This window comes from Mugil cephalus, chromosome 22 (genome assembly GCF_022458985.1).
Source record: "Mugil cephalus isolate CIBA_MC_2020 chromosome 22, CIBA_Mcephalus_1.1, whole genome shotgun sequence".
Taxonomy (NCBI): Eukaryota; Metazoa; Chordata; class Actinopteri; order Mugiliformes; family Mugilidae; genus Mugil; species Mugil cephalus.
In genome coordinates, this window is record NC_061791.1 from 5,895,715 (window position 1) to 5,910,165 (window position 14,451).

Sequence of the window (14,451 nt, forward strand, 5' to 3'; positions counted from 1 at the left end):
GGCAGAATGAGGAGGAGCGTTTCCTGCCGCACACTTCGAAATAAAACAAGGCGTGAGTGCGTTGCAGCAGCTCAACAGAGTCACCTCCAAACCTGAATAATCCATAACTTTAAGGAAAAGCTGGAAAGTATCTAAACTTTTGGGTTAATAAACTGTGTATTTGAACAAGACAGTACACAAATAAAAAAAAAAATATATTATTTTAATTATGTAAAAATATACTGTGAGAAAAAATAGAAATATGAGTTCACGGATATGAAATCAAAGTGGATGTAGTATACGGACAACTTAATATTTTATATTATGTATTATTATATATTATATTTTATATATATTGAGTTAAATGAGTACTTATTCTATACAACATAAGGAAATAGTGGGAAAAAATGACATCACAATCTCCCAGAGTCCCAGGTGTCATGATAAAAAAATATGTAAATATGCTAAAACCTTTGTAAACTGACAGATTTTATCATTACGCGTCGTTAATAACTCTATCCTCAGGGTTCAGTTTCATGCCCAAGGACACTGTGGCATGTGATCCGTGCACCGCCAACCCTCTGCTTCCCACAGCAGTTGCTACAACAGTCACAAAATATATGCAAAGGGCAGAGTATCATCTATGACTTAACAATATTTAGAGATTTTATTTTGAAGGCAAGCTAACCTACATTGTTAGTCTTCCTCTGAATAACTGGCCTGACTTTACCAGAGCTCTCCCTCACATGGGGGACCTGTGGGAGGGTACGTGTGTCTCTCTCTCTCCCCGTGTGTGTGTTTGACTTTCATTGGCGTTGAGCAATCATGGGATGGATGGATGGATACTGTGTCCAGAGCCCAAATCGGGACGGCGGTCATATGTCCTGGCAGCCTGCGGCCTTATTTAGAAGGAAGGTGTAAAAACAGTCACAGCCAGTCACAGGAGAGCAAATGGCAATCCTGTCTGACACTTCCTTAGCTGTTTGTGTCCAGGAAGTTTACACAACCAAATATTCTGCCTGGTCAGATTGCGCGTTATTATTGTAAGTAACACACACTGCAGCTAACATAAAAATACAACCTGCGTGAATCAAATGCATGGCATTGTTTTGTGTAACCTGCTAAGTTCAAGTCCAGAAATAAATTTGTAAAGGGAATGCGGATGGAGACCTGTGCTCCTGATGATCACAATTGGTGAGAAATTAGCATTTTATGTAAAAAAATTTTTTTTTTAAAAATTGACTAAATATTATTTTTTGTATCCTTAAAATACTCACTTTCAACATATTAATATGACTTATTCTATGATATTTATATACTTCCTTTTGCTGTTGTAGCTTTATTTACCTTTTATAACAAAAAATATAGTGCACATATTTAATAAATGTTGTTGTAGTATGGTACAAAAGTTGTATTAATGTAAAATATGTTTTAATTACTGAAGATTTATGCAAAAAAATAAACATTTAAAGCAAGTGCAAGCTAAAAATTTAGAAAATACAGAAAAAAATAAAAATAAATCTAAACTGGGTGCACAGGGTTCAACCCCACCACCACCACCCCCAACTTTACATCCCCTGTTTGCATCCCGACCTGGAGGGTGCTGGTAGGCGATGAAGGCTCGGGGGAATTCCCAGCACGTCACCGAGCTCTGAGGCCCCGAGGGGCACTCTGCTGCCAGGGAGCCTCAGGCCCACCTTAGCAACCAGAGAGGCCCTGCTGCTGGTAAACATCACTAGCAAGACAACCCATGACAGTAAAAAACAAACAAACAAAACAGTTCATGCAGATATACATCACAAAATGTAAAGGTAGCTGAATATTTGTCACATAAGCGGTATTTTTTTAATCCTGCATTGACACGATTTGATTTTCCGAACAAGCGAAAGTCACGACTTATTTAAGATCTGCTCGCGTGTCATTGTTAAATGAGGCATTTGTTAGCACACGCGTGGTGCTCGCTCTGCTTTAGCTTTGTTTTCGGTCTCGAACAAGTCCCGAGGACCAGCTCCAGGCTCCAATCAGCTTCACCAGCAGGTTGCTAACTGCAGACCAGGTAGCACCCATCGGACCTTAAGAGCATTTTCCACTGAAAACAACCTGCAGCGCTGTAAAACCACACTGTATGTGAACAGTGACAATGAACCACATATAATACAAGGCAGCTACAGATCCATGTGATAAGTGTAGTTTCATTACTATTATTTTATGAAGGTATAAATTTAACCTTAAACTAAGATTTAAGATGTAGAAACTCTACTTTTATTTACTTTTATTACCTACCAGGTATTAGATATTACCAGGATACTAGAATTACAACCTTTGCACACATATCACATGTCATTTAATTCTCTTCACATATGAAGTTTTGAGTTATGGCCAAAAATATGTTTTGACCCTTGAACTTTGACCGGCACATTTGAATCGGTCCATTCTTGAGTCTAATTTTCTGTCTCTGCTAAATCTGAAGTCCGTGACGCAGTTATTGCTTGATCTAGAATGAATGAGACCTTCGTGCCAAAAACACAAAACATCCAGTCGTGGTTGTCGCCGTCGCAGAGGCATGAATAATAAAATGAGAAGTTTGCTATCAAGGCATTTGAATAATCTAAAAATAGCTCTGCCAGGACATGAGAAAGGAAGCTACACTTAGGATCATCTTCTAACGAACACCGCGCATTTCATGAATTATTTAGTTCGAAACCTTTTAGGAATTAAACTACAAAATCCTGCTAATCCCACATGGCTAGAACAAAGTGAAGGATAGAACCATTTTATTTTTATTTATTTTTTCTAAAAGTCCCAGTGGGGCAGACAGACTAGTCCACACCGAACAGCAAATTAATGAGACATGCTCTTGATTTGCTGTGTAAGCACATGGCTATGCAAACCAAGGCAACCGATAGCCTGAATAGACAAAAGTAGCGGGTTATTGACAGAGCGGAACTTAAATCAATTGAGAGCGGGCACATTAATGAGACAGTGCTGAGCGCTCAAGATTAATTCTGCTAATACTGTTATACCGGCGTGACGCTGATGCTGCTCTTTAGTGATGACACCTTTTAATATTCCCATCTGATGCACTTATTTACATATTGTACATATACACTCTATGTGTGGATCGTACTACTTTAGTCTACTTAACATCTCCAAAGCTTGTGTTCCTTCTTCTTCTTGAGACAAACTGATGAACGGGTTAATAAATTGTCGGAATAATACAATTTTTAGGGACTCGGTTCACGTCGTCATACATCTTGTTTTGTCCAGAAACTAAAAGATGTTGAGTTAAGTTTAAATTAGTCAAAGGGAAAGCAATAAATCCTCATTTATTTGAGATGTTGTTATGTGTTCTAGACATTATTATTAAAATTAACAATATATGGCAGTGATTTTATGTTGAACCTCCTCAAGATATATTGACTTTTAGTGTGAAACAAACTCCAGAAAAACTGCATTTTTAACATAAGACTTCTGACTATATACATTGCCGTCCAAATTGCTCACTTGTTTCAGTGATTGCACTAGTCTTTCACCTTAGATCCCATCTTTCTAATATACTAAAACAAAAAACAAATCAATCAATTTACTGATCAGTTCAGCTCTAGCCTGGATCAAGGATGTGTCAAAGAAAAGAAAAGACTGAGTCACGCTGTGGTAACAAGACCACAGCGAGTAAATGGAAACTAGCCAACATAACACAGCAAATTGATTCCTCCTATAGACTCATCTTGACTGAATATATTAGAGCAGAAGTCACAGAAACCAGAGACTCAAGCAAGAGAAAAGTGTCTGCCGCAGTTTACTATTGTCTGGTCAGCTGTCTTTTCTGCAATTATAGCATCTATTTAGTGCACACACACACACACATCAATCAGAAAACCAGACCGGACCAGAGGGAATGCCTATACAAACAGCTTTTGTGCATATTACCAAAGTGTAAGTAACCAGATACAGGAGGACGCAAAGCTCTTTCAATCACTGTTTTATTAACGCGGGGTTTAAAATACGATATTGAAACAACAGCTGGGGAGACCCGGAGATGGAGAGGGGATTTCTCTGGCATGACATCAGAATCACTGGCATAGACGGGCAATGATACTCCAACTGTGTATGGACTGACAACAATAGCTGCGCCGGCCTTCGCATAGAGGCGCAGGATTACAGTTTTACAGTCGGAGCAGTTAGAGCCATTAGTTTTACAGGTATGTGGTCATAAACCAAGGGATCAATGGGAATTCTGACAAAATGACGGTGCAAGATGGAAAGTCGTTAGGATATCTGGGGATTAGGAATGACGGTTCGGAAAGACTTTGGTGCCAATTTTTGTGGTCGACGCCGTATTTCACTTGATTCAATGGTCATAAAGAGACAAGGTCCTTTATGGTGGACCAGCAGTGGACTTTATGTCGGAAAGAGTGATTGAACAATGAAGAAATTCACAACAGGAAGTTAAAATATGGCCAACCACTCAATGAAGATGTTAAATGTCATCATCCACGAACCAAACACACATGACTGGAAGTCAACTGGTAGTCACCCAATATGTTGTTTTTGGACGCAAGATCAACACTTTGTGCTGTCAGACTGACAGGAGTGTCATTGCTTTGGGGTGGGGGTGTCAGGTCTAGTCTGGGTGGATGCTACGTGCCACATGAATGAATGTCAGGTCCCAAAGTTTCCCAGTAGAACACTGAATTGTAAAAAGATGCTTTAAATGTTATTAACTTCTCCTGCCAGTGGTTTTAATGTTGTGGCGGATCAGTGTACATTGTGCAAAATCGAAAGAGAGATTTAGTTCTTTACATTCAAAATTTGGAAAATATCTTTTAAACTGACAAACATTCGCTGTGAAATTCAGTTGAAACAGGATCAAAAACTTATTTGTCTCTTACCATTACCGACATATGTCATTTATGTCTAAATAAACTCCCGTGGTGGTCCACCAGAATGAGAGGGGGTTCTCCTCTCTTTTAATATCAATCCTCTGATCACCATCAACATTTGTACCAAATTTCATGCCAATCCATAATATAGTTGCTGAGATATCACAGTGTGGACCGGAGTGGGCTAGCATGACTAAGACAAATTCACTACTGGTCTATTGGACCATCGTTCACAGATGGATGGATTTCATTAATCTCAAACTCTTAAACATTTAACAGTTCCTTTGCTCAAGTAAGAAAACTTTATATTATTGAGCAGACTCCATATAGATCTGGTGATCGATCCACAAAAATTGGATTTAAATCCAGTGGCTTGTAAAACAGTAGCACCCTGAAAGGAACTTGGGGTTTAGATTTTTGCTGAACAAGCTTATGTATAATTCAACAGCCCAAAAAAAAAAAAAAAAAAAACTGCACTGCTCTTTTCCGTTGCTGCTTTTTACATTCATGACCCAGAGAGAAGCAGCAAATCCCGTGGGAACTCGACTAAGTGACCTGCACCGGTGGTAGAACATTTGCGATGGCTGAACTGTACGAGAAATGAGCGTCTTTCATTATTACGTTGTCGAGCCCGAGGCTCTACGGGGAAGACAAAGAGCAGCTTGTCAGAAGGAAGTGTTCCCAGTAAAAATATCTTTTCGAGGGTACAGCCTGTGCACCTTGCAGAGAAAGATGTGTCTGCTGCTAAACTGGGCGTAGAGTGACTAAGGGGAAAAGAGCCGAGGCAGAGGTGACTTTTCAGCCGATTACAAATCCCAACCAAATGACGAGGCACAAATTTCCGCTTGTGTCAGTTAGATGGATGCAGTGTTTTAAAAACGACAAAAAGACCAGTCTGTCATAAGATATGGTATAGAATAATGATCATATAATTCAAATATGTTACTTTGAGATTTTGTAAAGCTTGACCGATTAATCAATGGGATTAGTTTGGCTATTTTATTATAATCTTCCTCCAGCTTCTCAAACATGAGTATTCAACTTTTGGACAAACCATTGTTTTCCAGCATTTTATAAAACGAACTATTAAACAATTTAGTAAAATATAGATGTAGATGTAGTCAGTGGAAATAAACTGTAGTGTATGTGTTACTCTGATTCCCAGCAGATCGCTTCACATCATGAACATTGATCTCCCTTTAAGCGCCGTAATCGCCCACTCATCCCAAGAGAGCTGAAGGATGCTTTAAAAAAAAAAAAAAAAATGTCCGACAAGCTGCGATCACACAAACGTTTTTTTTTTTGCAAGCCGTGTGCTGGAGCCGTGTTACCTCGAAGAGTGCGAGCTCAGCAGGGCTGGTGATTCATGCAACCTTTAACATGAGGTACTAAGACCTGGCACCGGAGAACTGTCAGATTATGTGTTTCACAGAGCGGTTACTTTTGCATTGCGAGTTAATTCGTCACTCAGTGCCCAAGATTAGACTTTCAGCCTGTTGCTAGAAGCTCCATGAGGCCCATTAATGGAAAACTTCTGCCAAAAAGCCCATTATAGCAAATACATTTATGTAGATAACAGCAAAAAATGGACTTGAATCAACATGATTAAACGTTAGACTCATTAGGAGTGGTATGTCTGAAAACTAGAGAAAATTACAAAAGATTAGACAGCAAAAAATGTGACTTTTATTAAAGTGATTAGACCCGTTAAAGGAGCAGTCCGTCTTAAAGCTCAGACACGTCTTGTTTTTCCTCTTCTGCGCTGGACAAAATAAGACATGAGGGTTGAAGTTTGGTTTGTGCCACGTCGTCACCACGGCCAACTGCTCCTTCGAGGCAAAAAACTGGCAGACTTCATGGAGGCCGCGAGGGAAGATCTGTTTATGTGGCCGCCATGCTGAAAAGTCAGACAGTTTTGGTTTATGGCTGTAGGAAGAGATAGAGATCAGAGGAGGTGTCAGCTGCTGAGTCGGCTGACGATTCCCCCCGGCTCCTCTTCCCTCTATCCCAGGAACCCAACACCAAACCAGGCCACCAGGACCGGGCAGGAGAATGCGAGGAATTCTCTCAGCGCATTTGCTCATTGCTTTGCACGTTCTCACCCCTGGCGGGATGAAAACGGTGCCGCCGGCCCCGAGGATGCGACCACCTTGCTCACGCCGTGTGCGAGCGCCGGGCCGGGTGGGAGGCGGCAATGAGCGGAGGATCAAGGCAATTTGGCTGATGGGCAGAGGAGAGCGTCAGGAATGGCACACTGCTGAGAGAGTGAGTCATCCTGGACAGAGCTGCTGTCATTCGGCCAGCACAACAAAGATCAGATCATTTATTTTTGTCATGGCCCCTGCTGGATGAAATCTAAACCCATAAGGAGTTGATCAAAGGTTCTGGCATGTGGCCTGTCCTGGAGAGCAACTAATAATGGATGACCACTCAAGAAAGATCCAGAAGAAGACGGGGCGAGCTGTGTTTTTCCCCCACAGATAAATTCTGTAAAACATTGTAAGTTTAACACTGAAATTCAGATGAGTGTTCTGATTTCTGAAGGAAACTGCACTGACTTGACTTTATTGACACACCCTGAATTGATTCAGGTAGAGAAGATGGGCAACATCCATCAAAACCTCTGCCCACATTATTGAACTTTAGCCCAAACACTCTACTGTTTTGCTACCTTAATGCTTCTGTTCCTTCTATGTGGGGCAAACACGAGTACAAAGAATGACTCAAGTGTTTACATGATTATTAGGTTCATATATTTCCCTGTTGAATGTATTATCAAAGATTTAGACCACACCTCTCAATCTGATTCCATCTATTTAATTTATCGTGGTTACATGAGGCACTCCTGTTGTAATTGGCAAATATTTGCATTACTAATGTCCATGTAAAGGAGATTAATGGGTTAGGTGACAAGTCCCGTGAGATACTCAACAGTGACGCCTGGTGGGCAGGTGTGAAATGACACAGGTAAAAAGGAAGATAGATTTGAAAGCTGTAATATTGAATGTTATGTATTTGTATATGTTTATATTTGCCTGTTAAATTACCATATCCACTGGGTCTGGATATTTTATCACTTTGGTGGTGATTACTAAATATGGCTTTTAGTATCTAAGGCTTAGATCTTCAACAGGGGGTCCGTGGAGGTATCTTTGGTTGATTAGACGTTTTTTTTATGTTTATTTATTTAAATTTCTTAAAATACACATAAACACATTTTAGCAAATGCATAAACAGAGGTAGAAGACGTTATCTTTCAGTCAGCATTTCACTAATTCGGCGATACGGGAGCTTTCACACAGACCTGTCAATCTAAGCTTCCTCTGCACAGTAGGCCCCGCCCCTATCGTTTGCTGAGCCAATCAAGAGGCTGCATATTACACGCTGACTCTGTCAGGCTCCCCGCAATTGGTCGAGGGCCTTCTCGGTCCCCAGGTGAAATCCCAGTGACACGCTGTAACATCAGTAGAAGAGAAGCTAGCTAGAGAAGTTAGCTTGATATTGAATGCAAAATTATAATAACGTATATTTATAAATAGCACTAGGCTGAGTTTAATATAGAACACATATAGTAGGTAGGGGGTCCCTACTTAATCTCTCCATCAGTTTGAGGGGCCTGAAAAAACGCTGAAGACCTCTGGTCTAAGGAAAAAGGGAGAATTTGTGCAAAGAAACCTGAAATAACCTCAAACACCAGCCCTGATAAAGACAGTATACAAAAGAATATTAATGGTTCTAGACTCCAGTAACTTGTTAAAACTTTCCTCTATCAGTGTGGAAAAATCTCCTGCACCACCTTAGTCACCCCTCTCACAAGTGGACATCGCCCTCTGGTGTCAAAAAGGTGCAAGGGCGTCATGTCTTCAAGATGATATCTCACTGCATTGCAGCATTAGGACACCAACTTGAATAGAAACTTGTGGAAGGATCACAGTTTTGAACATTAGTTCTCCTGCACGGCATGCAAGCGCAGATCTCGACTTAGTGAGCGTTTACGAAAGAATATTTTCCTCTCGAGGTGCGTCATTTGCTGCCCATGTGCTGGTCTGAACACAGCAAAGAAAACTGTGTCATCCCCTGCAATGCAGGGAGTGTATCTCAGTGGAATATAGATTTGAGATGGCCAGGATATCAGGGAGTTTACGCTTTCTGTCAGTCTCAGTAAAAAAAAAAAAAATAAATAAAAAGTTGTGAATATTTTTACTAACTGGCAAAGATTATACATTTGTTGTGCAGGATTACTCCTTGTGTAAGTCACTTTCATTGCTAAGTGCTCTGAGGACCTCTCCGCTGTCGGACATACGTGGACGCTTATAGCTCGTTAAAGATGGCAGTGTGTTTTTGAGCAGTGCACTTTGTGTGAAATGCACAACAGAGAATCCGAGATAGCTGATCTATCAACAAATGAGGCAGCACTGAGAGCTCTGCATCCCAGGCATGACGGGACATAAGTCACCGGCTCTCATGTGCTTATATCCCTTTGCCTGTGACCTGCCTGTTAAAAGGTCGTCCTAATGAGACTGCTCCACGGGTGCCCTTCAAGCGCCACGCCGGAGTGCAGGAAACAATGCCGCGTTACAGATGCTATTTTGAATGGTGTCACAGTGTAAAACTGGCTGCGCTGAATTATTGCCGGCCCCTTTGATGCTGTTTATATCCCCCCACTGTCTTGTCAACACATATAATCAGGCGATATTGCCAATAACAGTGTCCCAAAAACACAAGCAGCAAAGAAGACTGCACAGAAGAAAACTGTTAAAAACAAAACCTTTTTTTTTTTTAATTCAGTATTTCTTCTACTACTACTTGTTATATTCCTTCTGTTGCTCAGTGAAGCTCTGCTGTGTTAGCTAGGAGGTTCAACAGATGAATGAAAGAGCACACACAGTTTTTTTTTTTAGCCATTTTGTCTGAAAATTCTCACATTCTTCTTTGTTGTCACAACACTGCATCTGCATTACCCACAATGCAATTGAGTGACCTGCAAACGCCCCCTTTAATAAGATTAAATAGGGAAGAAAGGCTACAGTTTTTGATTACTTTTCTCACTTTTCTTTGCTTTTTTTCTCGTAAAATACAGTAGAAGCATGCAGTGGCATCATCCTGTCATTGTTATTACAAGTTTCAACGATATTTAAGTCATAATTCACAACAAAGGTGTCTGGTCAGGCACACAGGAAGGCCTCAAAATGAAACTAATCTGAATGCCATTACTTGGAACGTCAAACAAGACCCTCTACCTACCTTGTAATACTTCGAACAATCAAAATTACCTGTGCAAAAAAATTTTTTAATTCCGAAGTGAAATCAATTATGTATTTGTGGCTTCCATAAAAGCCGTGTCTTCCATAAAAGTACTTCTCAGCTGAAGTTTGTGCACTCACAACCCCACATTTCCCTAAATCTCTGCACGATTGTTCCTCTGCAGTCTCTCATGTTCCTTGCAATTAGCTTTGCGGCTGCTGCATGTGTACTCCCAAAAAAAAAAAAAAAAAAAAAAGGGCTCAAAAGCACTCACTTAAGAAGACGAGGTCTCAGACAACAAACTCCGGAAGCCACTGATTGACAGATCTGTCTGCCCACTCTGGTTCACCGGCTAAAGTCGCGGCTACTGTGGCCGTGCTGTGGTTATCGCTGCTCCATGCCTCAAGACATCTGACGCAAGGCCAATTCTAGGTTACAAAAACAACATTACTGCAACGCCGGATATCCGAAACACTAAAAGCTCACCGAGATATATTTGGTCTTGTAAATAACTGGCGCCCCCTACCAAAGATTTTTCCCTTTGACAGAACATTTTGTTTCTGCGAGCGACTAAAAATATATTCCACGGTTTATGAGCAGCAAAACGGAACAAGTCACCTCTCTCGCAGTATTTTTATTACATCAACAGCAGCCTCGCATCTGATTTATGCAAGACGTGACGCTCTTTGCATCTCTCCTAAAATATCTTAATAGTAAAGAAGCCGTCTATTTATTTCTTTGCCCTGCAGACTCCACCTGCGGAACAACCATACAGGGACATCGGCGCTGCGCTGAGAGCCCCACACAAACTACCACTCTGAGATGCTATACAGTACATAATGATGGCATTCACATCAGTGGTTGAGGGGGAAAACTGCCTCCTGACCACTTCCAACTAACAAGCTCAAATTAAGACTACTGATGACCTCACGGCTGCCAGCTAGGCATGTAAATGCAGCTGCGCGTCTCATTTCAAAATAGTCTGGTAATGCTGCTGGATGGAAAATAAAAAAATAAAATAAAAAAAACATTTGTGCAGCTTGACAATTAAATATATGGTAAATGTGTGGCATGAGAAGGAATAATCTGACCCCGTACTTTCTGTCACATTAAAATGTTCCATGTCTGTCTGTGCATTTGATAACAACTTAACATATTACATACACCAGATGACAAAAACTAATTAAAAAGAAATTGCAGAAAAATAACATACTTTATAAGTAGGTATTACTGTCTGCTACTAAGCAACTTATTATTTGCTGCACCCATATCTGCAGTGACGCCTTTAGTACTTCAAGAGACAATCAAGTTCTTCTTCTTCTTCAGTCATGCTTTTAGTCGCGAGGCTTCGTGTGCAAATACATTTTTATTTGCCCGCATCACCGATAACAGTGTTTGCCGTCTCACCTTCTTAGTTTAGCATGTTGGCCTGATAACATTGTTTCTTGGGTGGAGGAGGATGTATTAATTATTGTATATGTGGACAAACTAACTAAAGTAAATGGGGGAAAGAAGTTTTTTTTTTCTTTTTTTTCCTATTTTAAATGACTGGGTAAGAATAAAATAGAACAGGTACTCTATGTTCTGTATAAAATTATAAATATTCTTCATTATTATTATTCTGCATTAAATTTTAAGCTGTTCAAATAATACACAGGTTCAAATATTCATTTTTATACCTTCACTAAAACATTTTGAATTCATGTTAATGTGTATTTAAAGTCCTTTTTAATTTTATGGGGGGAAATTTTCAGTTTCAGTTTTCAATATCAGTTTGGTAGCCAATGAGAAATAAAGACATTATGCATCCAGTCTATTGAAGGCAGGATGAGCACTGCAGTAGCTGTACACGTTAAGGAGATATTTAAAAGACGACAAACGCCCCGACTTAAGTGTCCTTCCAGTTCTAATGAAAATATCTGCGTTGTCATTTCAGGTGTCTGCTGTAAATAAAACAACACTTTTTTAGGATGTATGTGAACCGGTCGTATTTTGAGTTTGCTTCACAGAAGATTGTACACCACAAGCAGAATTGTACAAAGACCGAAATATGCATGTTTAGTTAGATATTCAGATATATTTAACATTGTGTGCCTCAATATTTTTAACCCGGGACATATTCCAGTGCATAACATTTACCAGAGTCATAATCTTAGAGTGCATTTCTACTTTTAGTTTAATTGAGAACATACAGGATGTATTGCATTCTCTTCCCCACCAGCGCTCACGTGACTTTGTTTGGGAACATATAGCGAGAGGAGGCGTAGCAATTTACACTGCAGCAACATAAATCTAAATCATTTCCTGTAGTTAAATTGAGATCTACAAGTGGAGACTGTCCTCTCGTGATTAACTTAAAGAAAGTAATTAATCAAGGGGTTTAGAAGCCACTTATCATTACCACAGCTGTAAAAATGTCACAAATACATTATAAACATCTATATGTGTGAATGGAAGCATGATGTTGTGACCGCAATGTTTGCATGACTGGATCTGATATTTTAGTCACAGCTGTAGGCAGCGCTGGAGGAGTTCAGGAATGTGTGACCACAGGGCCCTTTGGCCCCACGGCTGCACGTCTTCCTCCCTCGTCTGGATCCGAAGACACGGACCATCACATCCCTGAACGTCTCTCCAGGTCCACAGTGTGACAAACCGCAGCCGACTGCCACCCACTCACAAGCTGGAAAATGACAACCCTCTGGACAGCCGCTGCTCTCTAAGAAACGGATTGATTTCACTTTTACTGCACTTCATACGGAGCCGCGATTGCTTCCGGCCTGAGTGTGGGCGAATGGGTGACTGAGGACGTGTCATGTGCATGTCAATCAGCCTGTCTGAGTCTGTACCTCTGAGACCTTAGGGCCTGTTAGGGTAAGTAAGGATTATACTGCCATCTGCAGGACTGCTGGTCCTTTGTCTGAACTCATGCACTTGCAAACAGAGAAAAAAATAAGCATCCTCTAGCAGTTATGATAAGATGTAGGATAAAATATGTTTAACAAATCCGAAGAAATCAAATGTGCAAAGAATTGTTAGTGCTGTCAAACAATTAACAGTTTTAATCAGATTAATCACAGGGTTGCTGTGGATTAATTTTGATTAATCACGATTAAATATCATTCACTTTTAATCTTATTGCATTTCATTTTGCTTGAGCATATGGACTCAAGAAAGAAGGGGATATATGTGCACTTAACATGTTTATTAAACACCATCAACAGTTTCAACAAAACAACTTGAAACAACATTTTGTCTCTCTTTTTTTTTTTTTTTAAACAAACATTTATCGATACTGATGTTCCTCCTCTTTCAGCAACTGACCGCTTCCTATTTCCAATGTTGCCTGGAACACAGTGAACAGTAATTGCAGGAGCAGCCAGATATTTGCAAGCTAGTTTTTGACTCAAGCTGGGCGACACGTTAGCAGAATCCCCGACTGCGGATGAGTCAATCACATTTACTCTATTTGCGAGTGTAACATCTCCAAAAATATTTTTTAAGGAAGTAATTTTTATTTTTCCAGTCTGGTCCCCCCCACACACACACCACACCTACATGTGCAAACTTAGTTTTGGCAGCTTGGAGCTGCAGGGGTGGGAATAAATAATTGCTTTAGAGTTTCTCTGGCATGCATTCTCACAAAATGTTCTTGCTGGCAAGAGGAAATGTTTACTCTGAAGAACAGAAAGCACAAAGGTGCCAGGTGGCATATGGTGTCCTCCAGTATTTACTGAAACAAATGAAAAAAATAAATAAAATGCTGTAGTCTCCAATTAAATCAATGACATATTTTATGATTTAAAAATATAAATTTAAACCACGTATATTTCCGTTTGGTTTGTTCAGATTTATATGAATACAACAATCTCTAATGTCTACTTCATTTATTTGTTGTTTTTGTAAATTAAAAACATGTTTAAACGAATAAATGTGCAAGATAATAGAATTTAACATTTATACATTAATATACATCCCAGGGTGAACGAGACCTGAAGTGGACCATAAACACTGAGAGAAAGAAGAATCCCCTGTGTCAGCTGAGGAATTTCAACCTGCTTCAGGATCTGCTGATCATCTTCTACACGACAATAATCCACTCTATCCTGACCACATCCATCATGGTCAAGTTTGGATCCATTTATACGACAGTCCAGGGTCAGGAATCATACTCACTGTACAACCCTATTGTATATATCTGCTCTTGCATTTTATTTTTTCAATCTCTTTGAAGTCTAATTTATGTTGTGCAATTTTAATTTTTACGCTTTTATTTTTATGCTGCGTTTTCTGTACAAGAGAGCAATGTGAGCGGAGCCAGATTCCTTGTATGTGCACACACACT